At 45.8% G+C, this 15,320-nt stretch overlaps 1 protein-coding gene across 1 annotated transcript in view; it reads right to left on the minus strand.

The window, feature by feature from the left end:
- Window positions 1–15,320, minus strand: part of diaph2 (diaphanous-related formin 2) — a 360,351-nt gene that overhangs the window by 58,042 nt on the left and 286,989 nt on the right. The gene's annotated exons all lie outside the window — the stretch shown is intronic.

Consider the following 15,320-nt stretch of genomic DNA (forward strand, 5'->3'; position numbering starts at 1 on the left):
TGTCACTCCCTCACACACACAAGAAGATCACAAAACCACAGCATGCCAACAGAATATGAATATATATATATATATATATATATATATATATATATATATACACTGTATATATAAAAATGACACACACCCTGACAAACATGCAGAACACAAGGGATAATTTAAAAAGTGGCACAATTCACACCGAAACAGAGAGAGATGGAAGTGTTTTTCTAGCTAGACTTGGCCTCACAGTGCAGGTTTCTGCCTGAATCCGATAACCACAGCGAGGCTTATTGGTTACAACAGAGTGTCCCAACACCTCCTGCTGTGGCTTCAATCACCTACATAATCCTTTATCTATCTCTTCTCTACATATGCATCTGTAACAGGCTCAGCTCTGATCCATACACTTCCACTGTGAGATGAGATGAGTGCCTTGTGGGTGGGCTTGGTGGTGGTAGTGTGTGTGTGTATGTGTGTATTTGTGTGTGTGGGATGATAGACTGACCGCTGGGGAAGAGACCAGCTGTATCAGCACCCCAGCAGCTTGGTGCTGACCAGACCACAGTACCACTGAACCAGGATGGCCAGCTCACAGTCCCAGACATGCTTGACACATTCATCTATCTTTCTCTTTGTCTGTCAATCTCTCTGTCTCTCTGTCTGTTTGTGTCTATTTCTGTCTGTCTGTCACCCTCTCTCTCTGTATTTCAGTTCATCTTTTATCAGACCCCCAATTTGATTAAATATATATATCTGTCCCTCTCGCTTCTCCGCATGTTACATTTGCTCAAGTCTCTAGTCACACAGATAAGTAGAAACAGGGTACATTGAAATAGGACGCGGTTGACTAATTGCTTGAGGGAGCACTATTTTCGTAAATATGAAATAAAAGCCCCCAAATCCTCTCCCTTCAATGAGTCTTTGTGCTCTATTCATGAGTACAGCATGTTCACAAGGTGTGCGAGTGGGTGAGACCAGATCCGTGCTTCGGAGGCCTTGGTGAGAGCAGCAGCAGCCTGCTGTTTAGAGCCTGGTGTTTAGCATGTGGGACAGCGGCTGACTGTCTACGACGGAAGAGCCGCACCAGGAGATAGGAGGGGAGAGTGTACTGGATGTCTTTATGAAAACAACACACGCACACACACACACACGCACGCACACACACACACACACACACACACACACACACACACACACACACACAGGGGACTGCACTGGGTTTCAGTGTCTCTTATTTCAACATCAAAGACATGTCACACTGACGGCTACTGACACACACTGTCCTACAGCAAAATCAGCACTCACCTGCTTCTCTATCTACCCTCTCTTCCTGACTTTCTCCCTCTATCAATCATATTCTCCATCACACTCCATCTATATTGTTTCCACCCCTCTCTAGAACACATGTAGTTTGTTTTTCTCAGACGACCGCGCCTTTCTCCCGCACTGCTTCTCTCTTACTCTTCTCTCTCTTGATCCCCCTCTCCCTCTCCTTGGCATTCTCTCCTTTTCTCACTCTCAACATTCCTTGTCCAATTCTCTTCCCTCTAACCCCAGGCTCTCTGAGAACACTCTGGAATATTCTCTCCTCCGTGTGCATGTTGTCTGTGGACGCGTCGCTCCGGCTTCAAACAGCTCTGGGAGGAGAGGAGGTCTCAGGGTAGAGCAGGATGCAGCCAAGACTCCTCTGGCAGCCTGGCTCTGTTGGGCAATCTCTCTTTCTATATTACTCCCTCTCTATTAATCTATTCACCGTCTTTCACTTTCTGTCTTTTCTTTTCTCTCTCCTTTCTGCTCTCTCTCCCCCCGTTTTTTCTCTGTCTGCACGTCTGTTTGCTTGTGTGTGTGCGAGTGTGTTTGTCTGTTTTCCACTCTCCTCGACAAGCAGCTGTCTTCAAAGGGGGAGGAGTGTCTGCATTTCCTCTGCAGTGCACCCTCCTCACTGATTCAGACCCTTGTTGGAGTGGACTGCTGGACTGCTAATAGGCTGAAGAAGGACTGGTGCACTCTTGTAGCACAATAATCAGCCATAATGAGCCATAACACAGAAACAGATTTCTCTGTGGTCGTGTTCCATAATGACCTGGGTTTACTGTATTTTCTGTTGGAGTTATTTTCTTGGATGGCTCTCACGCTAAAAGATAGTCCTTCTAAAATGTGGAAGTCAACAGGCTGTGTCAAATATTCAAAGTTCCAGGACAGAGTTTTATCTGCGTCAGTGTCCTCATTACGCTGGGTTTAATCAGTCACATTTTATCAGTGTGTTTACCGGTTGGTAAAGGGAATTTTCAACACGACTAAGCTGCGATTAATGCTTCTCATTTTTAGCATGGCAAAGTGACGTCAAAATTATATCCAAGTCAGACTTAGCTGAAGTGCTTTTTGGGGACCCAACCCTGTTCAATCTTCTTGTGAACCAAACGAGACGGGGGTGAAAAAGAAGAAAAAATGTATAATTTATCTACATTTTTTCAGTAGAAAAATAGTGTAAAAATAGATTTCGCAGGGCCACCTACGAGGACGCTAATAAATGGCCTAGCTTGTTTACCTGTGTGCATGTGAGGGTTATTAAAATGGTGCACTGCTTTCTATGTCGAGGGCCAAAAATCCTCCTTAATAAATCTCATCTAACCCAGTTCCATTAATGTTTATTTAATGCTTTCCTATGTGCCTGTTGGCCCTACACTGAAGGCCCCACACTAAGCCTGCTTTCCTCCCTCCATCTCCCCCGTCTGCACTCTCTTTCTCTTTATCCCCCTCCTGTGAGGGCCCCTCTGGGCCAAATTATGGCCAGACTGCCCAGTAGCTTTACACAGTGGTGCTAAGAGGGAGAGAGGGAGGGCCATAAGAGAGGGAGGAAGAGATGAGGCGGTTGGGCATGCAGGGCCATAAGGGAGGAAAAGAGAGAGCAAGAGAGATAGAGAGAGAGAGAGAGAGAGAGAGAGAGAGAGACAGATGGAGAAAGAGAGAGGGAGAGAGAGCGAGAGATTGAGAGTGAGCATGAGCGTGAGTGAGAGAGTCCAAAAAGAGCGTGGGGAAATATAAATACAGGATTGCAGGGGCTCTGTCCAACACCATCTAAAGCCCACATTTCAGGACAGGTCCTTTGGCCAGGCAGGCACGGTTCTGCCAGGCAGGTCTTGTGTCCACAGTACCAGCCAGGCCAACCAGAACCAGTCTGTGGTTTGCATGTGATGAACGAGGGGTGGGGGGGTGGGGGCACGTAAGCGGGTGCAGCCTGTCCCCCCTGCGCTGGTCCGTGGCACAGACACTGAGGCTGTCAAAGGGCATTATAACAGCAGCCAGCTCTGGGACTGGGATGTGACCTGGTGAGGAGATGGAGGGAGTGGAGGAGAGAGAAGGGAGATGCAGAAAGAGTGAAGAAGGTAGGCTGCTGAGAGGGCTTGGCCAGTGGGTTCATGCTGTCTAAGCTAACCAGGGAAGAACTGAGCTTTCAATAAGACAATGCAGTTTTCTCCACAACTTGAAAAAAACATATAGAAAATATATATATGTCTACAGACATGCTATCTGGCATCTACACATGCAGCAATGTCTTCAACTCTGTTTCATACAACTCTAAACATCTTTGACATCCAACCCTCCCAAACATTATAAAATAAAGAAAGTCTAAAATCCAACATTCCAATGAGGAGAAACCTGCTCGTTGTGCTCATGAAAAGAACCAAGTCAGGTTCATTTCACGCAGCACAAATAATTAAAATTGTACCAAACAGAATGGGATGGTGCTGTGTAACTCTTTGAAAAATTGGTGGACTTCATCCAAAGTAATTAACACAACACCTAGGATGGAAATCAACAGCTTGCCACAGACAAACTCCTGTCCTGCAGTTCTCTCTTTGCGCTCTCCCCCCTTCTATCTCTCTCCAGAAGCGGCCAACACGATGGTGATTGTGTGATATCGTCTCCTGCCCTTCCTCGACGTGTAATTATGTTTCATTGTGCTTCTGCATAAGCAATCAGAGCACAACAAATCACAAAATCTCATTTACCGGTGACCCTCCCTTGTGAAAAAGACTGGAAATGCAGCAGGAGCCGTCAAATGACTTTCCCCTCAGATCTATGTTCTATGTGGACCGGTTTGACTGAGGAAAATCTCTGATTATAAGGAACGAGGAGAGAGGAAACAAACAAATGAGTTCACAGCTGGCTTGGTTCCAGAAGACTTGATGGAACTGGACTTCAAATGGACAGCATATCTAATGGAATGCTAAACCACTGCACTGTTCGTTTTATCTACGTTCAGAAGATCTGGTTAGCTGTTCATCCCACTACACAGACAGACACACCCACACACATGAGTATGCGCACACACACGTACATCCACACACGAGCATGCACATACACTCACACACACAATTAAGTGGGAATGAGCCTTTTAACTTCCCCGCCTACTTTCGACTCTCCCTGTCTCTAGGTCTCTTATCTGCTACTAATGCTTGGCAGCTGAGAACGCAAGCTGCATGAGGATCAGTGTCTCACTAAGTCTCATACATGCACAAACACACATACACAAGCTTTAGAACAGGATTCCACTTGGGCAGAGTTGTATGCTAGTGAATCCCCCCCCCCCCCCACACACACACACCGTTTTCACCTTAGAGTCATAACCACGTCCCCCTCACGTCACCTCACGTCCCCGAACCCGCCGCCCGCCCCCCGCCCTCACCATACCCAATGCCCTCAGTCATCAACAGAGACACCTCTTCCTTCCTCTTCATTTGAAAGATTAAAAGCACACATTCGGTGTCGATTTTACTGTCGATTTCTTCTGCCTGAAATATGTATGCCTTTTGAGAGCGGAGGGCTGAGTTGGCCTCACATTCACAGCTCCTCAGCAGAACCCATCTTGCTGGTGGAACAACTCAATGAGAGCAGCCGGGCTTCCGAATGAACACATCTGGACAAGGAAGGAAGACAAGCTCGGGAAGCCGACGGAGGAGGGGGTTTGGGGTCAGGTCAAGAGGAAGGACCCATCGGGTTGGTCATCTTGGATGAGTCGACTGAAAAGCATGTGTTTAAGGGCCAGACGGGCATGCATGTATGCACACACACACACACGCACTAGCATTTCTTGACTTGTTCCATCAGACATGCCATTATCTCACACTGAGGACCAAGACCCTACACTGCAATTCTCCCTGGGTGAAAACATGACAATGCAAATCTGTCATGTTTACAAGGCCCTGCTCCGTCTTGTTGAGTCGTTAAAAGGTCAAAGCGCTCGCTCCTCCCGACGGCTTATCTAATCTGTAAACATCAATTCATACCTCTCCATTTGACAATACAGACTCAGAATAGGATGAGCAGAATGCACAGACACAGTCTCCTACTCAAAATGTTGCTAGCTATGTGCTACGTCATTCCCTGTAGGATGCAGGGCTTATCTATTCATGATAACGACAGGGTGAACTGATAGGAATCACTTGGAATTGTATGCCAATTGTCTTTTGAGGCTGGGGGATGGAGAATGATCTGGCCTATGATGGTCTGATTAAAACTGTGCAACGGCAGGTGCAGGTAGTGACACACTCACTCAATCACATACCCAAACACATACTGCTAAACACTCCCATACCCAAACACAGACACACCGACAAACCTCTCTCTCTCTTTCACTATCTCTCTCTCTCACTCTCTCATTCTCTCACTCACTCACTCACACACTCACTCACACACTCACTCACTCACTCACTCACACACACACACACTCACACACTCACACACTCACACACTCACACACTCACACACTCACACACTCACACACTCACACACTCACACACTCACACACAAAACACCTCTCTTTGACGCACTCTTATTGCTCAGCATGCTTTCATCTGATGGTAATTAAGTTTATCGTTTCCCACAAACTGCTCTGTGATTACATGGATTACACAATTGGATCCACTGATTGTATCTCAGGCACCGATGAAACAAGGAAGAATTGCAGGTTTGGAGATTTTAATTGAAAACTACTGCAGCACACACACCACCAGTTTGGAAAAGGGGAAGCCAAAATGGAATAAAATGTAACAATCACAAGATGAGTTAGATAGGAGAGCGTTAAGGTCGACAAAAGTCACAAAAGGCATGTCTACTGTTCTGAGACGAGCAACTTTAAAGCAAGCACTTCTAGTAGAGAATACAATACGCTAGCTAACATGCTGAACTGGCGCGTGTTTAAATACTGGTTTAGCCTTCACGATGGACGCATCGCTAGGCCTGCTAGGAGATCTCTGACTCCAGATGAAGGCAGGGGGGGTTCAGATGCCAACAGAACCTCAAGCCCTCTTTTTGTTGGACTTTATCAAAATTCTGTACCACTATCCAGTCTGAGCACTTAAATGCTCTTACCGCCGTACAAATTGGATCAATATCCAGCGAGCTGAACTGCTGTCCTTTTTTTGGGAGGGGGGTGGAGGCTGGGGGTAGGTGCAGGTTATTATTCTAATGAGGACACTTGCTTTAACATGCAATTCTGCAAATCAATTCTGGCACTTTGGAGATGGAGAGAAAAAGAGAAAAAATAGAGCAAGAGACAGAAAGAAAAACTACAAAGGAGATAGAAAACATGAGAGAGAGAGAGAGAGAGAGAGAGAGAGAGAGAGAGAGCAAGAGACAAAGGGTGATGGGAGAGATAGAGAACAGCTAATTTGATTGAGGCTGCCAGCTTGCTCACATGGTATCCCAGCTGGTTGGAGCCTCTCGCTGAAAGCTGGTTGTGTTTGCAGATAAAGAGCGGAGGGGAGTGGCCGTGGTGAAAGGATGAAGGATGGTTAGAGAGAGAAGGAGCGGGGGTGCGAGATGCCAGGCATGCAAGGACTGTGGGGATGGGTGGGGTGGTGGGTATCGATCGAGATGCCTTCAGCTGGACCTACGGCTAGTGTGACACAGTACAGCTTCATCCAATAGCCCTACCACAGAGCAGTCTTAGACAGAATCCCAATACTCTGTCTTACCACTACCCCTTACCCTTATCCCTTAGTTTTGCGCGTTCACGTGACAGTAAGTGGTGTCCCAATACTGCCCCAATATTTCGGCTTAAATAATTGATACAAAAATTACGACATAGGGCTCTGTAGCCCTTACCCCTCAGTTTTGAGGGACAAGGGGCTACGGGGAAACTAAGGGGTAGGGTTAAGGGGTAGGGTTAAACTAAGGGGTAGGGTTAAGGGGTAGGGGTAAACTAAGGGGTAGGGGTAAACTAAGGGGTAGGGGTAAACTAAGGGGTAGGGTTAAGGGGTAGGGGTAAACTAAGGGGTAGGGTTAAGGGGTAGGGGTAAACTAAGGGGTAGGGTTAAGGGGTAGGGGTAAACTAAGGGGTAGGGTTAAGGGGTAGGGGTAAACTAAGGGGTAGGGTTAAGGGGTAGGGGTAAACTAAGGGGTAGGGGTAAGGGGTAGGGTTAAGACAGAGTATTGGGATTCGGCCTTACACTGCTCCAGCTAGTTTGGCTTCAGCTCGGAGTGGGGGGATGGAGTGTGTGTGGATGCGGGGGCATTTGATTCGTTAAGCAAATTAATCACATTAAAATACTTTTCGTTGTTCAGACCAACTTTAACTTAATAAAGTGTCTGGGCTATGGAAAAGAGTGGGGAACGTTACTATTCAAGAGTTATTATCCAACAATCTTTTGTTTGTTGGTTTATAATATATGTTACATTATATTCTGATACAATATGCACATGGATCTTATAAACATTTTTTTTTAAAAGGTAACAGCTGACTACTTGAATGATTTAACATTGACATAATTAGCTCAGAACATGTATAATTGGCAGAGAGAGAAGATAAGTAATTAACACAGTCTACACAAACAACGCTAAATACTAAGGCTTAATTTGATCATTTTGAATCTAAAAACAAATCTTGTAGCTGATTAGATTATTTTATATTCTTGAATGTTCCACTATGCAAATCATATCTATGATAATTGCGTATTTCTTCATAGATGGGATAAGGAGGGAGTGAAGAGAAGTACAAAGGAGGGAAGGAAGTAGAGAAGGACGAAAGTAGAGAGGGAAGTAGAGAAGGAGGGAGGCAAGTAGAGAGGGAGGGAAGTAGAGAGGGAGGAAGGGAGGGAAGTAGAGAGGGAAGTAGAGAAGGAGGGAGGGAAGTAGAAAGGGAGCTAGAGAAGGAGGGAGGCAAGTAGAGAGGGAGGGAAGTAGAGAGGGAGCTAAAGAAGGGAGGGAAGTAGAGAGGGAGGGAAGTAGAGAGGGAGGAAGGGAGGGAAGTAGAGAGGGCGGGAAGTAGAGAGGGAGGGAGGAAAGGAGGGAAGTAGAGAGGGAAGTATAAAAGGAGGGAGGGAAGTAGAGAGGGAGGGAAATAGAGGAGGGGGGAAGTAGAGAGGGAGGGAAATAGAGAAGGAGGGGGGAAGTAGAGAGGGAGGGAGGGAAGTAGAGTGGGAGGGAAGTAGAAAGGGAGGGAAGTAGAGAGGGAGGGAGGGAATGATGGTGAAAGGCAAGGAAGGCGAGAGGGGAAAAATAATGGAGCCGTCTCCATTGGAGACGAGGAGGCACAGAGACTATTTTTAGCAAATTAATTTAAGGCTCTAAATAATTAACTGATAATTATCTGGCAATCAAGGGGAAGATAAAATGATCTCCACGAGATTTTCTGCGGCTGTGTCTCAGGCATCTTGACTAGCGAGCTTCCATGGGGGCTCCAGTCTAAAACCACTGGGTGCTGCAACAAAAAAGCCCTAATTGACAGGGGGAATGAGATGTGGGTGCTGGAGGCAAGTGGATTTGCCAATGATTAGTGTCTAATGAGTGACAGAAAACTGGCACCCACACTCAGTTTGTTTGTGACATAATAGATGTGTGGATCCAGCTGTCTTCCTCACAGGGCCCTGGCTTGACACACTCCCCCTCCCCACCTCTCCCCCACCTCTCCTCCACCCCCAGTCTCAGCGCCGACACCGCCAGACAGCTACATGCAAAACATTGGCGCAGTGTGCAAACACCCCTGGAGCACGGCAATCACAGATTCAGACACAATCAATGGCATGCGACTGCACCCACACAGACATGCACACAAACACAAACACACAGACATGCACACACACACACACACAGAAATGTGCACGCACTCACACAGCCCCCACAGCTATCGACAGAGATTAAGATGACAACGGCAATGATGCCAACAATGACAATCCCTGTTTCCCTACCAGTTCCTCATGCCCCCCCTGCATCTAATGCTCTGGTGTTTGATCCTGCTACACAGCACCACTTCAACAAGAATGTCTGTACCACTGACCTTCAGTCATGGGAAAGTTTGGTCAATCCTTCTATGGGCATCTTTGAAATAATTAGTACAAAATATGCTTGTAAAAATGAACAAAATAGCATTGACCCCAAACCAATACGCCTTTAAAATCCTTTTTTGTAAAAACAGATCAGTAAAATCTTATTTTGTTTGTTGACAGTGTGGCGAAGATAAGAATGTTTGTCTGAAAGTTAGTCTTGCAGCCTGTTGGTTGTGTGTTAAGGGAGGAGGAGGAGGAGTGCTGGACGATTGTGGTAGGGAGGGAGGGGGTATCTCTTCTCCTCCCCTGGAGAAGGCACCTCCTGAAGAGAGAGAGAGGAGGTAGACGGGGGAGAGCACTGACAAGGAGTTGATGAATCGCCCCTGGCTATATGTGGTTCTGCTCCAACTTGGAAAAAATCAAAGTGCCTTGCTGCCAGTTCCCTCCTCTTCCAGCGTCTTACCAGCCTCCTCTCTCTGTCTGTTTCTTTCTCTCGTTCTCCCTCTCAGACTCTTTTTCTCTCACACCCTCCCTCTGTTTTCCTCATCCTCTGCCTCTCTTTAAACATTGTTCCATCGGCATATTCATGTAGAGCCATCTGTCAAGCTAAGTATATCAATCCGTCAATCCCCCTATCTCTCTGTCACTTTATTTTTCTCTCAATCTCTCGACTGTCGCCACCGCGGCTGATATCTAATTTCAAAACACTGTACCTCCTTGCCACTGCGGTGGAGGGAAAAACAAGTCCAAATGGAAATGTGGATTGTGACTGAGCATCATGCATCTGACAGCTGCTTTCAATATCAAAAAAGGGCCTTTCACAGGCCGAAAAATGTTTACACAAGAAAACCCACGGCCGTCTCTTCTTGCTCTTGTTGAGATTGTTACTGGCGTGCACGCAGAAACATATGTTTGCATACTGTGTCCTTTCCACTGTGACTGCATTGTGAGGATGCACAATTAGCGTAGCTATGTGAAACGCCTTGGTGAGAGGTTCGGTTTGACAGGCTACCTGCCTCCCACCAAGCAACCTTTTATAAAATCAATGCGGCAGATAAACACAACTCTCCTCCGAACCGTTGGGCCTTGTCACAGTCTCCACTCTCTGAGAGGCTGGGAAACACTGGCAAACAGACAAATTGAAGCCTCTCTTCGAAAACACTCTCTCTCTATCTCTCTCTCTCTCTCTCTGCCCCTTTTCATCCAACAAGCAGTCCACCATTGTGTAGACACAACAGAACTGTCACAAACATCAGGGAAACTATACCGCTGTTGCCTTCGCCATGAGAACCCTGTATTTAATCCACACTTTATTCTGCCAATTACAGTTGGCTGTTCTCTATAACTCTGTGGCTGCATCTAAAGGCATCATTGTTATCTAGTTGACTGGGTGTCATAGTGAAGACAGTGAAGGTTTGGTTGGTTTAAATGCGTCTTCAGACAGTAGACTCCCTGCAGAGAGAGAACATGCCTGTGCGATGCTCTCTCCCCTCCATTCACGCACTCATCTACCGGAATGCCTGATATCTCTCGCTCACAAAAGACGAAATGTCCCCCGGTACAAAAGTTCAACAATTCTTTGACACAGTGAATGCCCATGCTTTGATTTCAGCTGGAGGGAGGTGGGGGTATATGAAAACACTGTGAGCGAGAGGGGAGAGAGTGATGCAAGCTGGGTAAACAGAAATTTGACATGTCTTGTTAGCTTGAGCTCTCACACGTATTCTCTGAGAACACAGTTTGAGAGATGTTTCCAGCTCTTGAAATTGTGCGAAATGTTAGCTAGGTCGCTCATAGAGCAGAACTTGCAATCTACCTGAACACCCATACAACACTGTGTTGTTACGGCTGTCTCTCTGTCTCCCTCAGCCAGGAGATTGATACATTGACAGCAACAACAAAAAAGTACTGGAAACAAAACAAACATTGATGTGTGTGTGTTCTATGCTCTGTGTAAGGGGTACATTACCACAACCTTTGTAAAACGTACATTATAGAAGTGGTGTTACGTGAAAATTCGCCTAACACTGGCCAGCTCCATTACTATCAAAGACCGGGTCTCACATCAATACGATTCTTTCGAGCAATGTCTCACTTCCATCAACAGGTTTTCTTCATTAACAACATCAACTGCCAAGAGGCCCTAGTAGCGTAATCTTTTCACTAATTACAAATAAGACCTCTTTATTTTGGATCCTAGGGGAGTTAGCCTCTAAACAGGCCACCCTGCCTCTTTGTACCAAACATGGGGACTCTATCTATGCATGTTCTGTACCTGTGTTCTATTTTCACTCAGAGTGAGTGGGGTGTTCAGGGGTCACATTAGTTGGGGCTTTTAATGAAAACTGTAGATGCAGAGTGCTCTTTTTAGAGTGTATTTTTTTCTCTCTCCACATATGTAGGGCTAACAGGAGACTATTGAGCGGGGAACAATCTATATCAGCCATTAAAATGCAAATGTGTTTACCAAGCCTTGCTTTGATGCCACACTAATAACAAGCACTCGAGAACAATCGCAAATTAAACTTGTGTTGTGACCTATTGAACGCACCCTGGTTTCTGGAAAGGAAAAGACCACACCGAAACGAGGGACTTTAGAGTCAATAAAAAGTAGCATAGATACAGAACCTCAGACCTAGCAGACAGGCCTTGTCTGCTCTGCACAGGAACTCTTTCAAAGTTCTATATCAGAGTACACCTGGAATCCACGCTCGAAACTTGGATTTATGGGAGGAAAGACGAGAACGACTGCCTGCCTGTGTAAGAAACTCATGCTGATAGCTTGCGTGTGAAGGTACCACAGAGCTGGCTCCCCTACTATGTGGGTCTGATATGCGGTCCTTGTTTTCTCCCTCAATAGATGCTTTAATAGGATAACAGAATGTTTAAAAAACTTCTCTTCAAGGCTATTCCAAAATGTGGTGTTAGCTAGACTAGGCTAATCATGTCCTTCTGAGCAGAGAAGAGAGATAAGGGGTCCTGTGTCACTGCCCAGCAGGGTTTCACGGTCAGGAGGGGGACGGGGGGAGGGACGACAACAACCTAGACGTTGGATCTTCTGGAGCAACACCTTCCAAACAAGGGCACAGGGCGTGTTGTTGACGTACAGTGAGATAATGGGGGATGCAGGAAAAAGCCCTGGATTCATCTGTCACTTCTCATTAGCTGCTAAATTGAGTGCGACTTTTTCCGATCCCTCACTGATAGTGATCTGTGAGCATCGAACAACAAACCTGGACGTAAATACATTGACAACCCCCACACCGATGAGGGGGGGGGGGGGGGGGGGGGGGGCAGGGTTGATGGGAGAACAGCCCTCCTTCAAAGCAGGGCAATTAGAGCCAACTGTGTTTAGATGAGAAAGCAGACGCCAGAAAGAACAGGGGTACAGGCTGTAGGAATTACAGGCCTATCAAATATTCATGGGGAGGAAAACTCTAGGGCATTGTTGCATTAAGTTATTCGCATTTAACAGGTAACAGACAGGTGGAAGTAAAAAAAAAAAAAAAACACCTCCTGTTTTGTTGGCCTCGCATAGCGGTAAAGTCAAGATCTGGCTGCTATTTCATAGGAAGGTAATGATTGAGGCAGTTCTAAACTTAGACAGCACTGAATGCCTTAACCACAGTATCACCATGCTTCGGGTTGGCTTGGCTAACTTACATTTTCAGGCATTAGACTGATTTAGAAAACAAGCTTCAAAATAAACGAGTGAATTAACTGTCCATTGAGATCATTAAACTGATGGGTTAAGCTTGTTGTTTGAGATATGCTTCAGTGATGGGATAACAGTATGGTATGCAGCATTACAAGGAATCATTGGAAAAAAAAGACAACATGCACACCGTTTGTGAATCAGTGTTTCTAATTGACCGGGGAATATTTGCCCCTATCAGCAGCCGATAGAGCAGAGAACAGCTGTGCTTATCACTTGCAATTGATGGAGCATGATCTAATATATATAGTTATATGAATTCAGAAACCGAGAGTCAGTAATTCTGGGGGAAGGCTCATAGAGTCCTTACTGGATATGCAGGGACAGTAAACCTGTGGAGAATACCCACTCACACACGCAATCACTTCCTACAGGACTGCAAATGAGTCTCCTCTCTACCGAAAGAGAAAGAAAGAAAAGCATGTTGCTAAGTCTCAGCAACAACAAAAAAACAAGGAAGAAAAGGTCGACAGAGTATTTACTTCAGTTAATTTTACAACAACTGCAGCACGTTGAAAGACGGTCAGTAAGCTTCCTCCTGTCATCTCCGAACACCAAAAACACACCATGGATAGATTACACACCATTTAGCGCGCTGCCTTTCATCGTGCTACAAAGCAAATTGCCTGGAAAGAATAGACTTTCATTGACAGAGATTAAGAGATTGGTGGAATTTATATTTTTGAAATGTATCCAACATAATAGGTATTATAGCGTATGAGAAAACAGAAGAAACAATTTATGAGCTTACTCACTATTTCATCCTAAAAGAAATAAGTGTAAACCATCTGGACCTCCTGGTAAAACAAGTTACTGCAATTTAACGTAACTATGTGACCAACGGTATCTAATCAGCTTAAAGATAAGCGCACAGCTTAGTCTTCATATAAAGATACAGAGGTATATCCATAGTTCACTGGTAATAGGATAAGCAGATATTGTTGAGGGATTAGGCTATCTCTCCAGAGATCTATTAGTGGCTAAGTCCTACTGGCGCACTTATTAATCATTATCTGACCCGTGTTACAATGGGATTCTTCTCGATACAGCCAACTCCCGCAGCACATCCCACATTCTCTCTCACTCTTTCTCTCTCTCTCTCTCTCTCTCTCACACACACACACACACACACACACACACACACACACACACACACACACACACACACACACACACACACACACACACACACACACACACACACATCAAAGTAACATGCACACACCTACACAAAGACACACACTCGTACCCAACCCACCCCCCCACCCACAGACACCTACACAAAGAAACATGCACACACACAGAATGGACACACGCGATAACCCTAACCTATATAGACACACACGCCCAAACAAACCGCAAATCCACTTCCAATTACAGATATGGCCCTCCAGACACCCTGCAACACCCGCTCACACTCTCAGCATGCATAAGCACACGCTAACACTTGGCACAACAGCCTCGTGCATTATCAGCCCCAAGGACGACTTAACACAGCCATGCATTTCCAGACCCCTCCAACAGCCATCCTGACTGAGTGCATGGGAAGCCCAGCTGGTAACCACTGGATTGCAGACATGTGCCCTCCTCTCCACAGGAAGTCGCCCGATGTGGGATAATCACAAACAAGGTAGGACCAGATGCTAAATCTGTAAATCTGCGGGGTAATTCACACATTAATGGCTAAAGTGACATTGCAAAACATATTGGGACAAAGCGACTTCGTGGGGATCCAGAAAAGCAACTAGGATCCAGCAGAGGGGCATGTTTAGCTATTAGGACCCACAAATGCTTGACTGTTTCTGGGGTTGGAAAGGTTCTGCAGCAAGCCAACTGCTATTGAACATTTGGGCAATCTGACTGTCATTACCGGTAGTACCAAGTGAAACATGGCTTTTAGGCATCAATAGCACACATGTGCATGTTCGACCACACAGCAGCGCATGCATGATAAACAGCCCTCTGGCCACAGTCACTAATTCAGAAAAGTAATTACACAATCCAGACAGTGATTTTTGGGCTGAGCCTGAAGGGAGGTAAGAAATCCAATCAGCTTTTCATGAAGGAATCTACTAAGGTGACTATGAAGATGCTGACAGAAGGGGAGAAGTTTGAGATATTCCAGGTCAGCCTTTGAGGGGAATTGTCAAGTTGTCTGTCTGGAGGGTGGGGAATCAATGTCAGACAGTCATCCCACAGGTGTTACCGAGAGCAATGAGCATCGATGGGACTCAAAAGATTAGTTTGGTTCATTAGCCAATTCAATGTGAGACCTGTATTGTGCTTCTGAAAAGCATTAAAGATGCTGTAAAGCAAATTCCATGATTTGCTTCTCAGTACATTATATACGTGTG

This window comes from Osmerus mordax, chromosome 12 (genome assembly GCF_038355195.1).
Source record: "Osmerus mordax isolate fOsmMor3 chromosome 12, fOsmMor3.pri, whole genome shotgun sequence".
In the NCBI taxonomy this organism is placed as follows: Eukaryota; Metazoa; Chordata; class Actinopteri; order Osmeriformes; family Osmeridae; genus Osmerus; species Osmerus mordax.